The sequence below is a fragment of the Hemibagrus wyckioides genome, linkage group LG15 (genome assembly GCF_019097595.1).
Source record: "Hemibagrus wyckioides isolate EC202008001 linkage group LG15, SWU_Hwy_1.0, whole genome shotgun sequence".
In the NCBI taxonomy this organism is placed as follows: domain Eukaryota; kingdom Metazoa; phylum Chordata; class Actinopteri; order Siluriformes; family Bagridae; genus Hemibagrus; species Hemibagrus wyckioides.
The window spans coordinates 5,250,228-5,256,512 of NC_080724.1; the positions used below are offsets into that span (position 1 = coordinate 5,250,228).

General features: G+C 39.6%; 1 protein-coding gene across 1 annotated transcript in view; it reads right to left on the minus strand.

The window, feature by feature from the left end:
* LOC131366425 (uncharacterized) overlaps positions 1–6,285 on the minus strand; it is a 38,772-nt gene extending 32,487 nt beyond the window's left edge. Inside the window, exon 1 of the mRNA XM_058410914.1 lies at positions 6,056–6,285. The gene's annotated coding sequence lies outside the window, so the exon portion shown is untranslated. The remainder of the gene's footprint in view (positions 1–6,055) is intronic.

Sequence of the window (6,285 nt, forward strand, 5' to 3'; positions counted from 1 at the left end):
TCAGTCAGGATTTAGACCGCATCATAGCACAGAGACAGCACTGGTTAAAGTGCTAAATGACCTGTTATTGGCTTCTGATCAGGGTTGTGTCCCCTTACTGGTGCTACTGGATCTTAGTGCAGCTTTTGACACCATTGACCACACTATTCTACTTCATAGGCTAGAACATGTTGTTGGTGTTAAAGGAACAGCCCTCTCCTGGCTCAGGTCTTATTTGACTGACCGTTATCTGTTTGTAGATCTAGATGGTGACTTCTCCATGCATACCAAGGTTATGTTTGGTGTTCCACAAGGTTTTGTCTTAGGCCCACTGCTTTTCTCCCTATATATGCTACCCCTTGGTGTAATTATTCGTAAACATTGTATTAGCTTCCACTGTTACGTTGACGACACACAGCTATATGTTTCAGCTAAGTCAGACAAGAGACACCAGCTTATTAAGATAGAAGAATGTGTAAAGGACATTAGACAATGGATGGCCACTAACTTCCTCCTGCTTAACTCGGACAAGTCAAGTGCTTGTACTAGGACCACATGCAGCTAGAAGTAAGCTTTCTGATTAAAAAATAACGGTGGATGGTCTTTCAGTTTCATCTTGTCCAGCAGTAAAAGATCTTGGTGTGATTATTGACTTGTTTGAAGCTCATGTAGATAATATCACTAGGGTAGCCTTCTTTCATCTCAGAAATACTGCCAAGATAAGAAATATGTTGTCACTTCATGATGCAGAGAAACTAGTTCATGCTTTTGTTACCTCTAGTATGGATTATTGTAATGCCTTACTGTCTGGATGTTCCAGTAGGAGCATGAACAAGCTCCAGTTAGTCCAGAACGCAGCAGCTAGAGTCTTTACTAGAACCAGAAGATATGAACACATCACTCCTATTTTAGCCACACTACATTGGCTCCAAGTCAAATTTCGCATTGATTATAAAATACTGTTACTGACCTATAAAGCACTAAATGGTCTCGTGCCGCAGTACTTGAGCGATCTTTTAGTCTTTTATGATCCACCATGCCTACTCCAATCAAAGGGTGCAGGTTATTTGGTAGTACCTCAAGTAGCAAAGGCTACAGCAGGGGGCAGAGCTTTTTCTTTCAAAGCCCCACAGTTATGGAACAGCCTTCCAATTAAGTGTTCGGGATTCAGACACAGTCTCAATGTTTAAGTCTAGGCTGAAGAAACATTTGTTTAGTCAAGCTTTTAATATATAGTTTTCTTAGGTAAAGGAGCATATCTGGAAGGTCCATGGGCATAGAGTGTTTGATGTACTGGGATATTTGGATGCTGTCGCCTTACCACCCTCGCAAGTCGCTCAGGTTTGCTGACTGTGAAGTGGTTGGACGCTTTATGTCCCAGAAAGCCTTCATGTCTGTCACCTTCTGGCTCTCCCTTTTAGTTATGCTGTCATAGCTAGTCATGCCTGCACTTTACACATAATCTACATTGTCTTTATACATCACATGATCAGAATCATACTTAATATCTTTCTCCTTCTCTCTCTGTCTTTCTCTGTCAAGCTACACACCCCACTCCTGAGCTCCTACTGTTTGCCAGTTTTCATTGTGACCACTGCCCTACCCCTGGTCGGAGTCTCGTCGCTTGGTGGTGCCCACTGATGCTGTGGATGGATCTGTGTGGACCAGGAGACAGCCATGGACAGAGCCACTTGGGGACTTTCACACCATCACAGATCTGCCATTTCATCTGTCAGCTTCTGACAGCAAAGAACTAATGTCTATAATAACCTCAGAAATTACACTGACCTAATAGTTGCTCATGGGCCATTGATTGCTGTTGTAGAAAGGACATTAATCTGCTACAGTTATGTTATTTACTGTTTAGTGTCACCCAAATGAGGATGGGTTTCCTTCTGAGCCTGGTTCCTCTCAAGGTTTCTTCCTCATATCATCCCAGGGAGTTTTTCCTTGCCACCGTCGCCACAGGCTTGCTCATTAGGGATAAAATAAAATCGTTTAATAATTTAATTTAATAATATATTCTTATTTCTAGGTATTTAGTTATTTTTTAACTATTTTTTATTTTCATTTTTTCCCCTTCCCTTTCTCCGTTTCTCTTCTTTTGTAAAGCTGCTTTGAGACAATGTTCATTGTAAAAGGCGCTATACAAAATAAATTGAATTGAATTGAATATTGTGACCTCATAATAACTTAATTAAAATCTTAATTAAATCTTTTACCAGTACAAGTAAATGTTTAATAATAATTCAACTAACTCAGATAAGAAAATCAAGCAAGTAGATGTTTACTTTTATTTGTAAAAATATACACTAATCGGCTATAACATTAAACCACCTGTCAAATATTAGGTAGGTCTTCCTTGTGCTTCCAAAACATTTCTGAACTGTCATTGGCCAAAAATGCATCTTGGTGTCATCTCTTCCCCTGGTACAGTGGCTTGCAAAAGGTACTTGAGCTTTTCCACATACTGTCATGTTACAACCATGAACCTAAATGTATTTTATTGGGATTTTATGAGATAGACCAACACAAAGTGGCACATAATTCTGAAGTGAAACAAAAATGGAAAATGCTTTTTACATTTTTTTTTTACAAATAAAAATCTGAAAAGTGTGGCATGCATTTGTATTCAGCCCTAATCTCATTAGAGTCTAATTAGTAAAACTAGAGTCTGTGTGTAATCTCAGTACAAATACAGCTGTTCTGTGAAGCCCTTAGAGGTTTGTTAGAGAACATTAGTGAACAAACAGCATCATGAAGCCCAAGGAACACAACAGAGAAGTCAAGGATAAAGTTGTGAATAAGTTTAAAGAAGGGTTAGGGTATAAAAAAAATATCTCAAGCTTTGAACATCTCATGGAGCACTGTTCAATCCATCATCCGAAAATGGAAAGCATATGGCACAACTGCAAACCTACCAAGACATGGCTGTCCACCTAAACTGACAGTCTGGGCAAGGAAAGCATTAATCAGATTAATAGCCGAATGGCCTATGGTGACTCTGGAGGAGCTGCAGAGATCCATAGCTCAGGTGGGAGAATCTGTCCACAGGACAACTATTAGTGGTACCCAAATCTGGCCTTTATGGAAGAGTGGCAAGAAGAAAGTCATTGTTGAAAGAAAGCCATACGAAGTCCCGTTCGCAGTTTGCGACAAGCCATGTGGGGAACACAGCAAACGTGGAAGAAGGTGCTCTTGTCAGATTTTTGGCCTAAATCCAAAACACTTTGTGTGATGGAAAACTAACACTCCACATCACTCTGAACACACGGTTGTGGCAGCATCGTGTTGGGATTCTTTTCTTCAGCAGGGACAGGGAAGCTGGTCAGAGTTGATAGATAGATGGATGGAGCCAAACACAGGGCAATCTTAGAAGAAAAGCTGTTAGAGTCTGCAAAAGACATAAGACTGGGGCGGAGGTTCACCTTTCAGCAGGACAATAACCCTAAACATACAGCCAGAGCTACAATGGGATGGTTTACATCAAAGTCCAGACCTAAATCCAAGTGAGAATTAGTGGCAAGAATTGCAAATTGCTGTTTCACAGACGTATCCAATCTGACTGAGCTTCAGCAATTTTGCAAACAAGAATGGGCAAGAATTTCACTCTATAGATGTGCAAAGCTGGTAGAGACATACCCTGTTCAAAAGTTCAAGGGGAATGAATACTTTTGCAAGGCACCTTAAGCGACACATACACCTGTCATGATGTCATGATTCTTCCATTGCTCCATGCTCTAGTTATGATCCACATGTGCGCATTGTAGGCAATTTCAAGGCAGTGGTCAGCACTTGTTGCCTAACATATCCCACCCCTTGACAGGTGCTTTTGTAACGAGATAAATTAATGTCATTTATATTACAGGTCAGTGAGGTCAGTGTTATGGCTACCGTCACAAAATGTTTTTCCCAGCATGTTTCAAAACAAAGTCACATAAAACATGCCAGTGGTCAATGTTAAAGCTAACTAATGCTGTAAGGGTGATCAATATGGAAGAAGAGTACAGCTCTTCCGCTCTGAGAGACAGACACAGTATTGTGCGATATGGATGAAGCTGTCAGTCTAATGTGTATGCAATAGAGCCTGAGATACTCCTTCATGGTTTTGACTTTGATGCACTCAACTCTTACCTCACCCTGACCATGTAATCATCAGAGAGACACAAAGTGAGAGAGAGAGAGAGAGAGAGAGAGAGAGAGAGTGGGGATGGGATGGGATAGGAAAACAGAGCAAGACAAGCCTCATGTCTGCCTAAATGTGACAGCAATGTACTTTCTGTCATCTGTTGTGCTGAGAGGGGGATGAGAGAGAAAGGACAGACAGAAGGCTAAGAGGGATGGTAAAGAGGGAAGGATAAGAGACCTCATCCTTCAGTCACACTTAAATAAACACTTACATTCATTCAGATGAACAGCACTGCTGCAGATCATCCACTCATATATAATGTACCAAAATTCACTGAATGATTTAAGGTGTGTATTTACCGCACACTCCTGAAAAGCAGCATGACAAAAAAAAACTGAAACTTTTTGTCTGTAAAATGAAATCGTTTCTTACATCTTTCGTAGAATTCATTTTATCTGACAAATTTTATACCTAGTGTTTTTCATGTTTTATATTCATAATCTTAATACTGTAATCTCAGGCCCACATATTGCACCAGTTTGGTTATGCAATCTGGCAAACCTCTCCACTACTGCCTCTGCCTCCCTCCTTTTTACCCAGCATAGTGTTAATTCATTCGCGAGGTTGAATCAGGCATTGGTTCTGGTCTGCTGAATGCTCGCTGGGCTCAGATCACTCATCACACTGTAGTTCACAGAAACTAATAAATGTACATCATCCACAAAATGCACCTGGTCAGGTTTGGACAATTAGTTCTAAAACATATTACAATGTTCAAAGCAATTAAAATTTGGCCCAAAAAAATTTGGTCAAATTTAAAGGCAGCATCTATTCTATTTGAGCAAGGCAATCGTATTGTTCTGTTTACTTAAATGAGAGTTTCATGAAAGTTTGAGACATGTTAACACAAGTGAGGAATCAATTATTTAATGTTAAATAATAAAAGAACGCAATAAGGCAATTTTAAAGATATGGAAAAAATATAATAGTATATGTCTGCATAAAGAAAGGCAGATTAAAGTGGAAAGACTTAAAGTTAAAAAAAAATATATATCCAGCTGTGTAGTCAAGTATGTATCCCTATTACAAGCAGTTTGAAGTGTATGTGTGTGTATGTGTGTGTGTAATTCAGTATTCATCATTAACTAACTCAAATCTCATACTCTCATGAGTGTGTACACACAAGTATTTCACTGAAATTGTTTAATCCGTTCGCAGACTAAAAAGCACATCTGGGTGTGACCCAGGCAGGTATCAACATACTTTTGGACGTACAGTGAATCGCATCAAATTCAAGTTCAGTAAAATAACATCACTTGCTTTCTCTGGATGTAATATACAGTATGGTACAAACCTTATAAAAAAGCATTGCATATCAGTATGCGTTTATATCAGTGAATGGAAGATCATTATTTTAGTGGACTAGAATCTTACTAGAATCTAAGAATGTAAAGAATCTAAATTCAAAAGTGACCTTGCTGTTCACCATGTAGTGCACAAGCGTGCACGTTTTTGGGAGGGGGGAGAAAACCATAGAGTCCGGAGGAAACTCACTCTAACACGCACAAAAACTCTACCCAGACCCGAGCTCGGTATCAAACCCTGAAACTGGGCTGCAACACTTCCCACTGCGCCACTGGGACCAATTATGTTGACACAAATAAAACCAATATGATATACATAAAACATAAAGGACACTAGAGCACACTCATGGCATAGAATGTGCAGACTGCAATTTTACACAAAATAATTTTACGCATAACAAAATTGCCTATAACGCCTAATATAACCCATTCAAAGCTTTTTTATTTACCTGAAGTTTCGAGAATTCAAAACACTTGTTTTCTAATAAGGATGTAACGGATTAGTTATAATGGGAACGCGTTTGACATTTAATAACCTGCCATGCCGTTAGTAAAACAGTTGGATTATAATGTGTAATCTCACCGCGCGCTTCAGAGACGTCAGCACCTCTGAGATCTTCATGTTAACCACCTCTTCTTCCGAGTATTCCGCTACCACAAAAACCTTTATGCCTCTGCAATAAATGTGCAAAAAAAAGTCTGTTTCAGATTTGTGAGGTCTTCCTGTCATCACACGTTATGTAAATCCATCAGGCGTTAAGTGCTCGCGCGGCACCTCCTATACAGAGGTTGCAGTCAATCTCCAAAGTGAGC